This window comes from Triturus cristatus, chromosome 11 (assembly GCF_964204655.1).
Source record: "Triturus cristatus chromosome 11, aTriCri1.1, whole genome shotgun sequence".
Classification (NCBI taxonomy): Eukaryota; Metazoa; Chordata; class Amphibia; order Caudata; family Salamandridae; genus Triturus; species Triturus cristatus.
This window is the reverse complement of record NC_140594.1, coordinates 348,656,428-348,670,942: the sequence shown is the minus strand read 5'-3', so window position 1 is coordinate 348,670,942 and position 14,515 is coordinate 348,656,428. Positions and strand designations below refer to the sequence as shown.

At 49.8% G+C, this 14,515-nt stretch overlaps 1 long non-coding RNA gene across 1 annotated transcript in view; it reads right to left on the bottom strand.

Annotated features, from left to right (window-relative positions):
- Positions 1-5,624: 5,624 nt before the first annotated feature.
- Positions 5,625-14,515, bottom strand: part of LOC146784158 (uncharacterized) — a 34,827-nt gene continuing 25,936 nt past the window's right edge. The window contains exons 2-3 of the long non-coding RNA XR_014970788.1: positions 13,601-13,692; positions 5,625-6,218 (exon numbers count right to left, since the gene is read on the bottom strand). This is a non-coding gene — a long non-coding RNA (uncharacterized LOC146784158). The remainder of the gene's footprint in view (positions 6,219-13,600; positions 13,693-14,515) is intronic.

The following is a 14,515-nucleotide window of genomic DNA, read 5'->3' as shown; positions in this document are numbered from 1 at the left end:
CAGTACTCACGGTTCCGTATTGGAGGGAACTACCGTGTACCTAGAACCTCACCAGCCACTGCAGTCTGGTGTTCGTACGTCCGACTCGCTCCTGGTTATGAGAGCAGGTCGGCGTGCAGCGCGAGTGCGTGAAGGGCGGGGACAGCCGGTAGAGAGAGGCGTACCCCCACAATAATAACTAGGCCGCTAACCTCGCTGGGTGTGAGTCGGAAGGGACGCGTACGTGGTTGTTATGGTAACTCGTGCGCGGGGAAGATAACCCTGTCGCTCGAGTGATGGTAGAAATACCGGCAATCTGTTAGCATTCCGGCAACCGGCTCTGCAGTAGACTCCCATGGTGAAATGAGAATGTTAAATGTTACCGAGAACCGAGAATCATTAAAAGGAGCACTAAATCAAATTCTACTAATCGGCTTATTAATGTGGGGTGCAAGCATACTTGATTCAGCTAGAGTTGTAGGAGGCAGAAAACTTGATTTAAGTAAGCATGCTCCACGGAATATCCTCGTTGAGGCCAGTAGCGTCTGCAGCCAATCTTAGGACCCAACGTTGTTCGAGTCTAAAGAGGGCTTTTTTCGACATATGGGGGTGGGATTCTAAGACAACCCATTGGAATGAGGTGGGAGCATGTCGTTCCAGGTGATAATGGGTCGTCCTTGGTGAGGGAGAGGATCAGTTGAGTGTCGTCGGCATAGGAGATTATGTTGAGGTCGTGCTGTTGGGCGACATGTGCGAGCGGGGCCATGTAGATGTTGAACAGTGTCGGGCTGAGGGAAGAGCCCTGGGGTACGCCGCAGATGATCTCGGAGGCCTCGGATCGGAATGTGGGAGGCGGACACTCTGGGTTCTGCCGGACAGGAAGGAGGTGATCTATTCCAGAGCCCTGTCTCGGATCCCTATGACGTGGAGGCGTGCGCGTAGTGTGTGATGGCAGACGGTGTCGAAGGCGGCGGAGAGGTCCAGGAGGATGAGGGCCGCGGTCGCACCATTGTCCAGCAGGGTCCTAATGTTGTCGTGGCGGAGATGAGGGCAGTCTCGGTGCTGTGGTTGCTGCGGAACCCTAACTGGGAAGGGTCCAGGATTCTGTTTTCTTCAAGGTATCGGGTTAGCTGTCTGTTGACGATCTTCTCGATGACCTTGGCCGGGAAAGGAAGCAGAGAGATGGGCCGGAAGTTCTTGAGGTCTCTTGGGTCCGCCTTGGGTTTTTTGAGTAGGGCGTTGATCTCGGTATGTTTCCTGCTCTCTGGGAAGGTCGCGGTCTTGAGGGAGAGATTGATGATGTTGCGCAGATGGGGTGCGATGGAGCTGCTGGCTTTGTTGAAGATGTGGTGCGGGAAAGGGTCTGATGGGGAGCCAGAGTGGATTGTGCTCATGGTCCTGATGGTGTCATCAAGGCTCACGTTGGCCCAGGCTAGCAGGGGGTCGTGGTCGATGGTGTGCGGAGAGTCTGTTGAGTTGATGTCTGTTAGGGCTGTCTGGGTGTTGAAGCTGTCGTGAATGTCTGCTATCTTGCGGTGGAAAAAAGCGGCGAGGGAGTCGCACAGGGCTTGCGACGGCGGGATGTCGTTGGTGTTGGAACTGGAAAGTTCCTTCACGATGTTGAAGAGCTTCTTGCTATTGTGTGCGTTGTTGTCGAGGCGGTCTTTGAAGGAGGTCCTCTTGGCAGTCCTGATGAGGTGATGGTGGTTGCGGGTGGTGTCCTTGTGGGCTGCGTGGCTGTCCAGAGTCTGCTCACTGTGCCATTTCTTCTTTAGTTTCCGGCAGGCTCGCTTGGAGGCTAGGACTTCTGGGATGAACCAGCTGGTCCTCTTGCTGGTGTCTCTGTAGGAGGGTTTCTTCAGTGGGTGCGAGGGTGTTGGCGCAGTCATCGATCCAGCGTCTGAGGCTGTTGGCAGCGTCGTCGGTGTTGTAGGGTTCGGTGGGTGGGCTGAGAGCGAGGTTTGCGTGTAGTTGGTCTTTGGTGATTTTGCTCCAGCAGTGGCGGGGGATCTGTTGGGTGCGGTGGTGTGTGGTGGGTTTCTGGAAGGTGAAGTAGATGCAGCTGTGATCGGTCCAGGGGAGTTCAGTGGTGTGGCTGAAGGAGATGTGGGAGCTTGAGGAGAAGACAGGGTTGGGCGTGTGGCCGGCGGAGTGGGTAGGCGTTGTGACAAGTTGTTTCAGTCTGAGGTTGGCGAGGTTATCGATCTGGGTGGTGGAGTTGCTGTCGTTGTTCTCAAGGTGAAAGTTCAGGTCTCCGAGGAGGATGTAGTTGGTGGAGGTCAGGGCGTGCATGCTGATGAAGTCGGCGATGGAGTCGCTGAACTGGAGTCAGGGTCCGGGGGGTCTGTAGACGAGGGTGCCTCTGAGGGTGGAGTTGGGGTCTGTGTGGATCTGGAAATGCATGTGTTCGGCAGTGCTGAGAGTGTCTTCGGTATTGGTCGAGACCCTGATGCTGTTCTTGTGGACGATGGCGATTCCTCCTCCGACTCCGTTGGGGCGGTCTCTGCGGGTGATCTTGTAGCCGTCTGGGATGGCAATGGCGATGTCGGGTGCGGAGGAGTTGTTCATCCAGGTCTCTGTCAGGAAGGCGACGTCCGGGGATGAAGTGTCGAGCAGGTCCCAGAGCTCGACTGCATGTTTGCGTGTGGAGTGGGTGTTCAGTAGAATGCATCAGAGGTGATTGTGGCCTTTCTTGGTGGGAGGTTCAGCGGCTCTGAGGTTGGTGTAGCTGCAGTTCTGGCAGGTGAAGGGACCCTGTGTGCGTTTCGGGGTTGCTTTGAAGCAGGTGTGGGTCCGTCCGGAGTTGAGAGCGTGGAGTGTGCTGGCATCGTAGTGGTGGCGGTCGTCGTGGTGGGCGCGGGGACCAGGGGTACTGGCGCTGGGCGCGGTCCAAGTACGGACGGGTGCAGACGGGCTTGCCTTAGGTGCACCTTCGGCCGCCATATATGGGGAGGTGGGAGGGAGGAGCAGCTGGGAGGTGGGAGGCAGGGCAGGGGCAACGAATGGGCGGTCAGGGGGGCAGGGCCGCAGGGTACGCAGCGGCTGGAGCGGGAGCGGTGAGGGGCGACGAAGGGAGCAGAAGGCAAAAGCGGGCACTTTCCTTCCACCTGTTGTCCCTAAAACATGACAAGCTTGTCTCTCTCCCTTAATATTGGAATATTCTTGTAGGTCCTCCTCTTCGAATTCAACATTCCAAGTCAGTCATGTAACAGAGCTTGAGGGGCCCACAATGCAAAGAGCTTGGAGTGGGGTGCCCGCGCAGTAAAGAGCTCTCAGGCCCTTCCGTTCACAGTGCTGGCGTGGGCCCCCTGGAGCTCCCCCCCCCCTGCACTGTGGGGGCTGCTGGGGTTATTGTTATGCCACTGTTCCAACTGTCGGTTGGAAAGGCATTTACTGAGGTATGCTTGCATTAATCCTGTAGCTAAAGGCTAATACATTTATCTTATTTTGTGTAAGTTTGTTTTCAACAGTGGCAAGTAAGATTGCCCAGTGGAGAATTGCTTTATAGTGGAATTAATTTGATTGCACTATCCCCAACAAGCATCTAACCTCATATTGCACTCTGACTGGGCTGCATGACCAATGAATGAAGTATTACTGGTCAGCTTACCTTACAATGGTACCTTCTCCAAGCCACATATTCAACCTGCTGATACACTTACCACGTACCGTTACTGCTGCATGATACAACACTACCCTCACTGAGTTCATTTCTTTGCGCGTTCATCCTGAATGCCAGATTTCCTTTGGATGGCTGGCGAACAATCTTTAGACTCTTGCTGAAACCGTCCATTCAGAAGCATCAGCAAAGCATGGCTGCTGCCCTCACAATCTTCAGTGAAGGGCTGGCTAAGTCTCATTTTGGATCAGGAGCCATCTTGTCAGTGTTATTTCAAGCAATGTCTTACTTTATGTGCTTACTTCTTCAAAGTCCACATAGAGCACAAACTTTAACCTAAAATACTGTGGCGGACACATCTCAAACTTTTACACCAATTAGTTTTACTCGTCATCTGATGTGTATATATTTTTCTTTCCCTGCTTAGAGTCCTCATTATTTATTCATAGCAGATGGCATTCTTTATTTATTTGAACTTTGCCTTGTAGTATATTCTCACTTTAGTGTATGTTCTGGTAATTAATTATTGAGTCTTCATGCAATTTGAGCACCCGCAAGCATTTTTCCAGTGTCATTGTTACTCACCCCATAACCTGGAAAAGATGGAAGGAAGAATTTCTTACATAATTAATAGCTTATAAAGGTAGACAAAATGCCTGTTGAACTGACATTTTTTGTTTTGCTACATTGTCTGCAATATTAGGGTCAATGTTACTTTAGAAACTTACCCAGATCGACTCCTAATGTTGGGAAAGGACACTGGAGTGATTCTGATAAAGAGATGATTAGATTAGAACATTCAGTCAAACCTTGTGTAAGTGTGACTCTTGAGGGATATTCTTTCGATAGTGTGCTCCTGCCCCCTTTCACTGCACTTCATAAGCCGGCCCTCCTTCTACAAGATACAATTATGAAATGGGATTTAGGCTTTCAATCCCCAGAGAACTATTGCTAAAGATGGAAGGACAGTAATGCCCCTGAGATTGAAGAAGGGAAAGCGGAAATGAAAGTTATTACTACATGGGAATTATGAAAATTTATCAGAATGGGCTTGGTAAGTAAAATAGATAAGACCTTGGATTTTTTATTGACTGAGACTGCCAAGTGAGGAAGATTGGGGTTTGGACTTCTGTGCATAATGTGTTTTTCCTCTTTCAGGTAGAGTTGTGCTTCAAGTACTTTGACTAAATGCACTTTTCTGCACTCAACAATTTAGATCTGTACCTGACTGGGTCAATGGTGTGTAAAGCCCAGCGAAAATAAAACAAATATGCAACTGTTAATCAATAGAAGATATGAACGATGATCTTTGGTACTGAGATCTGAAATCTATGTCTCAGTTTTAAATATACGTGCTTGTGAGTACATATCCTTTGGCTTGAAAAACAATCAGATATGGAGGTCTTGGAAGCCCCCGCCATCCTGGGCTGTATTGTAATATTATATTGACTTTTATTCTACTACATATTAGAGTGCAATGTATGACCACGATGGATTGTTATGAACTTCAAAAGAGCTTAAGATCTAGATTTTTGTTAACGTTTTCATTTACATATGATTTTTTTTTTTGTAAATTCTTTTTTATTAACAAAATTCAACATTTTGGTCACTTCACAGTTTCAAGTCATTAGAGTTACAGTGTTCAGCCGCAAACCCCTGGACAGTCCTTCAGTGCAGATAGGAGCTTCCGAATCCCCTCTACTTCCACGGACGGAGTGATTTCACAGTCACACGCACACACATCATATCATACGCTGGTGGGGCCCATAACACCAACACTCATCCTACCCCTCTATCCGTGCCATGTATAAGGGAAACACTTTTCTATACCTAACCAATCTGCATGTACCCTGAGGTCAATGAGATCAACTAGTTGCTATAGATTTGGTGATACAACTAAACACTCTAAATATTCAATAAACATAACAATAAAATAACCACCCGACACAGTAATTCAAACAGAATATTGTTTATCTAAATCAATTTGTAAGAAAAGCCAATTAAATGCAAGATCATTTTTCTCCATATTTACCTATTCTGGCTAAAAGTCGTTTTCTAAGTCAGAACTGGTCCTCAGCAAATAGTTAAAGATTTCTAGCCGTCATGTAGAGTCACCGTCCTCTCCGTCAGCGTCGGGACCTCTGATCATTGGTTCGAGAAGAAGTGGCGCTAGACCTCTCTAGTCTACTAATATTTATACCAAAATTTACATTCCAAATGTTGCAAATATAACTTTCAAAACATTTGTTTGGTGGAAAATATGTCGTCTTGGTACATTAAGCTACACCATTAAATTTTCCCATGTATTGATAGTTTCAAATTCTGAATAGAAATTAGAAGTCCATAGCTAATTCGTTACTTCTACGGATGTCTCCTTAGGATAAAATGTATCTCATCCATGGGACCATTATAAGTTCATCAGGTCGGATTTTAAAGTTGCAACATTTTCTTCACTTTCAGGGGCATCTGGCATCGCTCCCAAATTTGTCGTCATGTACATGGCTTTTCAGTTCAATCAGAGGACAGGGTCGTAGTCAGCGCAAAGCCTCTTTTCATATTTTCATCTACTCGAACGCAGGCTGCGGGTGGTGGCCATTTTACAGCAGGCCACAATGGTCAACTTAAGCGAAGAAAACACAAAAAAAAATAATTACTACATGGAAATGATTATACAGTGTTATTCCCCTGCTAATACCCTTATGTGTATGTATTTATCTAGTCATTTGCGACATCAAAAGCCATTAATGCATATTTATTATAAGCGCAAAACACAATAACATCACATAAGCAACATCTATACTGTCAATTCGCTCACCAACTTAGTTCACTTATTATTTTAGCCATGCAATTGCATTCCCACGTGTAATTCTTCTGTTAATAAGGTTGGTTAGACAAGACTCGACAAATCTTTAGTAATGACTAATTAATCAGTAGTATTTTTAATAATGACATACGAAAATGAAACAGGTATTTGGTTTTATATTAAAAACCCTGCTCCAGCACAATAGGGTACAGCATAACAGGATATTACATTTTCACCATCTTATGGGGATACGATTTCCTCTCGGGGAGAAGGGACTGGGGGCTCGCAGATGTTGCCCCGGTATGCATTCCAGGGAGACCAGATCGCCACCCACTTCCTGGGGCACCCTCTCGAGACATATACTATCTTTTCCTGCAGCATGCACCAATCCATGTCTTTTTTCCATGCTCCAAGCAATAGCGGCGCTTCTGCCCCCCCAGAGGCGCGCTATATCACGCTTTGCAACCGCCAGTCCTAGTGTTGCCCATATTCTGCCTTTAACCGGTAGGTCCGTGGGCTCCCAGATGTTTAAAAGGCATCGTTTGGCCTCAGGCCGCGACCTCACCCCCCACACCTCGCCTATACAGTCGTGTATCTTTGCCCAGTATGTTTGAATCTGCGGGCACTCCCATAACACGTGAAGAAATGTCCCCCTGTCCCCACACCACCTCCAGCAGAGCCCGTCCTTACTCCTCCCCATCGACACCAGTCTAGTGACCGAGATATACACCCGGTGCAATACCTTGAGTTGCACGAGCCGCAGTTTTGCCGATATCGCCACTTCCTTAGGGGATGATAGCACCTCTCTCCACTCCTCCTCATCAATTTCAAGGCCATCCGCCTCCCACCTCCCTTTGAGGGGCCCCAGCGGGTCCGGGGAGTGATATGAGTTTTTTGTAGGTTAGGGATATCGCCCTTTCAGGCAAGTGACCGTCTAGTAGTCTATCCTCTAGAGGGGAGGAATCTGAGAGCGACATACCCGGTGGAATGTTGGATTGAAGCGAGTGGCGGATCTGCATATATCGGAAGAGTTCCGAGGGCGCCAACTCATGCGATTGCTGTAGTAAGGCAAAGGGCACCACATCCCCAGCCCCCCATAGGTCTCCTATGCGGGATATACCAATAAAGTCCCAGTTTCGAAATCCCTTAGTGCGTCCCAGTGACCCGAGCTGCTCCGACACCCAGAGCGGGGTTGCCTTTGTCAGTTTGCCAGCCCACCCCAGCTTTCGGTTGACAATATGCCACAGTTGGACCGAGTGTTGTGTGGGTCCCGTGAGGTGAAACTTTTTGGGTCGCGAATAGAGTGCCGCCTCAAAATTCCCTCCGGGGAGGAGCCACCTATCCATCCCATATGCCGGGTCGTCCCCACTGCCGTACGTGCCCTGGTTGATGGCCGCGAGATGCACTGCCCAGTAATATTTACGGATGTCCGGCAGGGCAATGTCCCCATCGTACCACCCCAGGGTAAGTTTCTGGTGAGACATGCGCGGCGCGCCACTCCACAGCAGGTCCCTCTGAGTAGCTTCAATCTCTGAAAAATATTTGTGCAGTACTAGATCTGGGTAGTTTTGGAGTGCATATAGAAACCGCGGCAGGGCCATCATTTTGAACAGGGCCGCACGCCCCAGCAGCGTTAGTGGGAGCCTTTTCCACACCTACACATTCCTCTGGAACCTTTGCAGAGGTGGCCTAAGGTTGGCATCGAAGCGTGTTTTTGCATCCTTGGAGATGTAGATTCCAAGATACCGGAACCCTTCCGTGGCTATCTGGATCGGGCAGTCACGTGGAACCAGCAGTGGGGCCCCATGCAACACATAGAGCAAAGATTTTCCCCAGTTGATACTGTAGCTGGAGTTCTTCCCAAAGCTTGTCAGGATGTCCAATGCCACCCGGAGTGACCTCACTGGGAGGCAAGATAAAGCAGGACATCATCAGCATACAGCGAGATCCTGTCTTCCCATCCCCCTGCCCATTTCATCCCTCGTATCGAGGGATCCTGTCTTATCCAGGTGGCAAGAGGCTCTAGGCAGAGTGCAAACAGTAAGGGTGAGAGGGGGCAACCCTGTCTCGTCCCCCTCTCAAGGGTGAAGACCTCAGAACTCCTGTTGTTAACTACTACTTGTGCCAATGGTTCGGTGTAGAGGAGGCGCACCCATCCGACAAAGGCAGGCCCGAATCCCAACTTTGTGAGGACCGCCATCATATAGGGCCATTCCAGGGTATCGAAAGCCATAGCAGCATCCAATGATACCACCACCGCATCTTCCTGGATCGTGTGGCAGCGTCCCATCACCCCATGAAGCCGCCGCAGATTAAGAGCCGTGTTCCAATGCGGCATGAAGCCTGATTGGTCGGGATGAACCAACTTAGTGATTAGTGGTTTGAGCCGGTTCGCCAGGAGCTTAGCCAGTATCTTAGGCTCCACATTCAGCAGTGATATTGGCCTATATGAGGAGCAGCGGTCCCTGGGTTTCCCTTCCTTGGGGATAGCCACCAAGGTAGCAATGCGTTGGTCTCTGGGTAATTTCCCCTGTGCCCTAATATCTTCGAACATACATTTGAGATGTGTACCCAGGCAGTTGGGCCGTAGCTTGTACAGCTCAATAGGTAGGCCGTTCAGACCCAAGGCCTTCCCAGTCCGCAGGTCTCCAATAGCTTTGGCCAGTTCGGCGACTGTAAGGTCGCCGTCAAACGCCTCGAGATCCACCTCTGAGAGCACCGGCAGCCTAATATCCTTCAGGAGCTTGGCTGAGTCCTCCTCTGACCGGTCCGTGCCTCTACTGTACACGCCCTTGAAATGTGCAGCAAATTCGTCTATTATCGCCTGCGGTTCGGTAAGGGGGAGATCTCCCGCAGAGCGGACTTCAGCCATCACCCTCTGTGCCATTTGTTTTTTATCGAGCCAAGCGATAAGTTTACCCGCCTTGTCCCCTTGATCATATAGCCGACCTCCTGTGTGTCTGGCTAGCGTCTTTGCAGCCTCTGTGGCTCGGGCCTTATACTCAGCTGCCTTCAACTGCATTTGATGCTGGGCTTTTGAGGTCCCGCGCACCTGTGCCTCTCTTTCTAGTGTGAGAAGGTCCTGTTCCACCTCTAGCATCTGCGCCTCCCTCTCCTTTCGTTGTCCGGCAATTTTTGAGAGGGCCTTCCCCCTCACCACCGTTTTAAATGCCTCCCAGAGGGTGGTTGGGCCCTCCACGTCCCGACATTTTCGGTAAAGTAGCGATCAATGGCACGCGCGAGTGTCTTCGTAAGCTCAGGATTACGCAGCCACCAGGGATTTATGGGCACGACACATCCCACCCTCTTCTCTCCGAACGCGAGATGCGCCCATAGCGGAGAATGGTCTGATATACCCCTGCCCAAATGCTTGACGTCTTGAACCACAGTGTCATGCTGCAGGAGAGTTAGGAGGTAGTCTATTCTGGAGAATGTGTGGTGTGGTCCTGAGAAGAACGTGTATTGCAGCTGAGTGGGGTGGCGCAGGCGCCACAGATCGACCAGCCCATATGCTTCCAGTAAATTGGCGATCCACAGTTGCCCTGGGGCAATGTTTCGTGGTGGCTGTCTATCCAGGTCTCCGGATGCTACTGCATTAAAATCCCCCCAACTAAGAGCTGCCCCTCAGGGAGGGAGAGGAGGAGCGCCCCCAGATCTTGATAGGATTGGTTCTGGAGACCAGGCGGAATGAACACTGTCACCAGATTGAGAGTGCGGCCCTCCCAGCTACCCGTGAGTACTGCGTATCGGCCCAACGGGTCAGTTTGTTTATGCTGAATTACCATCGGGAAGCTACGGCGTATAAGAATGCCCACCCCTCGTGATCCCGACGTGAAGCCGGCATGTGTGGCTAATGTGTATCCCCACCTGTTAAGCGCCTGACATGTATTGCGAATAAGGTGCGTCTCCTGCAGTAGGACAACATCAGGGAGGTGCCTTTTGAGGAATTGGAGTACTATACTCCTCTTGAGCTTGTCCCCCAACACATTCACATTCCAAATAAGCACTTTGATACTTTTATCCCACTTCATAGCCATTTCCACAGATGATGCAAAGCTGACGTCCTGACTTCGCGGCCCACTGACCTCTCTTATTGGGATTGTATTCACGTGACCAGATAACACTCCCACCTCCCCTCATAACCTTGCTAACAGCCCCAAAAACTTCCCGTTCCCCCTGCCTCCCACCCCTCCCTGCTACCCTGCTGTGTAGGCTTACAACTACCCACATCCCCCAACTAGCAGAGCGCCTTTCGCCATAAACAAGAAGGAGAGAGAGCCCCTCCCCTCTACAAACTTATTGGTGAGGCGTGCGCTGGCGCCAGCTCCAGCCGGTGGGCGCCCCCCCCTTTGCCAATGTTTACAGTGTTCTACAGTCCATGCGAGGCTGTCACCACGACGGTTACAATGTCCCCCGCTGTACTGCCCCGTTCCTCCTTTGAGTGGGATAGTCAATGTCCACCGCCAGTGAGGCACAACCCCATTGTTCAGCATGCTAGGTGGTTTCCAGCTCCCCCCCATCCAAGGCACCCCCCACACACCCCGGCAGAGAGGCCCTCACCTCTGTGGAACCATCCTGGGCATATCCCCCCGCAATGTCTCAGAGTAAAGTTATACATTACAGTTTAGCAGCCAATCCTCAGGGGAAACCTTCCACTCCGTGTCACCTACATCCCTGCGGTCTTCATATGCCAACCAGGTCCGGACTGCGGGATCGTGAACGCCACGAGCACTGACTTGTCTTATCCAGTTCCAGCCCGTCGACCCGGGGGGCCAGCGAGCCGGTACGAGCAACGCCTCCCTCGTCCCTCGCCGCGCCATCCGACTGTTGCGACGTTCCCCTGTCTAGCCAGTCTTGGACCTCTGAAGGTGTAGTGAAGAAGAGGGATCTGCCGCCATCGATGACTTTGAGCTTCGCTGGAAAAAACATCATGTACTTGATGCCCCTCTCCCGTAGTGCTGCTTTCACCCCCTCAAACGAGCGGCGCTCCAGTTGTACCTTGAGTGTGAAGTCTGGAAAGAACCTGACCGTTGCGTTTTCGTAATTTAGGTCCCCTTTTTGTCTAGCCGCCTGCAGAATGGCGTCCCGATCTCTGTAGTTAAGGATCCGCGCTATAATGGTTCGCGGTGGGGCCCCCGGCCTAGGTCTCGGGACCGGCGCGTGGTGTGCCCTCTCCATGGAGAACATGGCGGAGAGTCGCGTCGGCTTCAGACTGTTAGGGATGAGGTCCTCGAGAAACAGGTCTATGCTCGGCCCCTCCGAACCCTCCGGGACACCCACCACCCGGACGTTGTTTCTTCGGGCCCTCCCCTCCTGATCCTCCAGCCTCAGGGCCACCTGGCGGTGTTGGTGGACAAGGTCGTTTACCCTTTGCTCAAGTTTCCTGGAGGAGGCTTTGAGCTCCGCAATCTCCGTCTCGTTGGCCCTGGCTTTCTCCGATGTTTTATTGAGGTCCGTGCGCAAAAGGTTAATTTCAATGGACATTTTATCAATTTTAGTCTCAAGTGTGGTCCCCATGGTCTGAATGGCGGACAGGATGGCTGCCAGAGAGGGCTCAGCCGACACCTCCCCCTCCCCCAACGCTCCCTCGGTCTGGGGGCCTGTCTCGGGACCGCGTACTTGTCCAATTTTTTTGATTGGGCCGCTGCCGCTCCCTTTGGCCTCATGGTGCGATCCTCTAGCGGCTCCCCACAGGCCAGCGACTGCCGCGCACCTCCGGATTTGGTCTCCGTCTGGGCCTCCGATACTTCCTGGCCCCACCGCTCTAATTGCACACAACCGCTAGTGGATCTCTGCAGACCGTGGATCGCCCCGGCGCCCCACCGCTGCTCCGCCTCCCCCGGGATATCTCCGGATCAGTCCAAGGACGGGCGAGGGGGGGGACTGAAAGAAGGAGGGGAAAGTATCTCTCGGCCTAACCAAAGGGGGGGGCCAGCGCAAGCTCTTCGCCAGCCAGGATCTCCTCCTGTGCGCCTGGCCCCTTCCACCGGGCCTAGTAGGATCGCCACTTACACGTCAGGGGAAGGGGGGGGGGCCCAAGAAACCCACACGATCTTCGGGGCATCGCCGACCAACCCCCACCCCACACGCGTCGAGCAGGTGCGTAGAAGCGGGGTCCCCAGGCACAGCCAGGCCGCAATTACATATGATTTTTAATATTTGGAATAATGTTATTTGGTGTGAGTTGCTTTTATAATATAAAGTAATATCAACTTAGAGTGTACTTTGAGGCTTACCCATTTTCTAACTAAGAGGTGTATGTAAATAATCACATTTCTAACTTTCAAAATGGCAATCTATATTTCCAAATGTGATTTTGGCCTATTTTGGATTTTGTTCTCAAGTGTTTTTATACTGCCATGTACGACTTGCAACATAGTGTATACTGAACATGACCCCAAATATCCCTAAGTGCCTCTGATGGTTTTATCTCCTGTGTTCTGCTTCCCCACCCTTCTGGCCATTCTTTGAGTCCCCTTTCAGTCGCATTCCCCATCATTGGCTTAGGCACTGAACTCTACTGAGAGCTGTTTTAAGCTACAGCAATTCCATCTGCCTGTGCATTTATATTGCTGCTCTTGCCACATTATTTGATACCAGACTTGTTCCCTACCGCAGTTGCGCAACAACTTCCATCATGTTCATCCCCAGCCTAAGCTCTGCCTCCACACAAGACTCTCAGATATGGCAGACAGTGATTACTACACCATACACCAGAGGAACCTTCCCAGATAGTACCATCAAGTGTGCATCCAAGCTCCGTACCCCTACTTGCTTTGGAAGCATTATTGGAGTTGGAATGGAGAACTATTCGCTGGGGCGTATTTAACCCAGTGAGTAATTTGTACCAGTGGTTGCATATGGTGGGCATCAGCACTCATTTCTGGGGACTTGGACCTATTTTTCAGTATCAAACATTCACACAGAATAAGAGTGAGAATGTCAGAGAAGGGGAAAGGAGGAGAAAAAGAAAGAAAACAATGACAAAAGTTTAAAGCAGTCACAAATTTGCAAGAATTATATAAATAGACAGGAAGGAAGTGTAAGGTGGGGGAAGAAAAAAGGAAAGACGTGGAGTCAAAAGTAGGCAGCCTCAATCAACAGCAATCGCAGCATTTGTCAGCCTCGGCTAGAGGTTTATATGAAACTCTTTGGGCCACTTCACTTTTATATTTTTACAAATTAAGCACTGGTGCTACCTTTTGTCTTGCTATCAGGCAAAATAGGGTTCTTCAAACAGTAGTAAAGGCGACAGAGATAGACCAAACCCATGTACAGTGGTCTTGAGTAACTGGAAGACAAAGGTCAGAGACTGCCTGAGGATGTATTTAAAAAAACGAACTATATTGCAGTTAAAATCTCATTTTAAAGTGCACAGTGATACAATATTGCAATAATTAAAAACGTATATAATAAATAACAGTGCCTTTTGCTTTGCATGTCATCTGCAAAAGATTATATTCCACTCAAATATTGTGAGCAAATAAGTACTTATAAACGTATTTTAACTACATTTCTTGATGTGTAATTTAATATCTATCTCCTTTCACCTCAAAATGTATTTGGCTTACTCACAATATGTTATACATTGTAGGCAGATATACTCCAAGCGTCTTAATCCAGTTTTACCTCAGCTTCTACATTCCCTTTCCTTTCCTCCCCTCTCCTCCCCTCTCCTCTATTCTCCTCTCCTCTTCTCTATTGTTTTGAGAATTTGACAAAATATTCCAAATCTGTGACGGGGCAGCGATCAAAATATTTTGTAAAAGAGCTCAACATAAAGTGGCTAAATACCACTGATGGAAAGTCATGTGTACTGGTATATATACTTGCCTAACCCTGTTTCTTTGCCAGGAAGTGTAAATCTAAATGGCTGTACAGTGTAGAGGTCAGTGCATGTTGTTAAGAACACACAGAACAGGAACTGTAAACCTGTTAAAGTAGGATTCATTCTTGTTCAGTCCAGCAACCCTGGCCGAGTTTCTCAGAGCCTGAGGGCTCTGGTCCAAATCATCAGAAGATACCCCAGCAGATTCTAAATGGAACTATGATGTCACTGCGGCTTGTAAGCCAAAGAAGACAATACACCATCTTTTTCTTTTACATTAGACAAA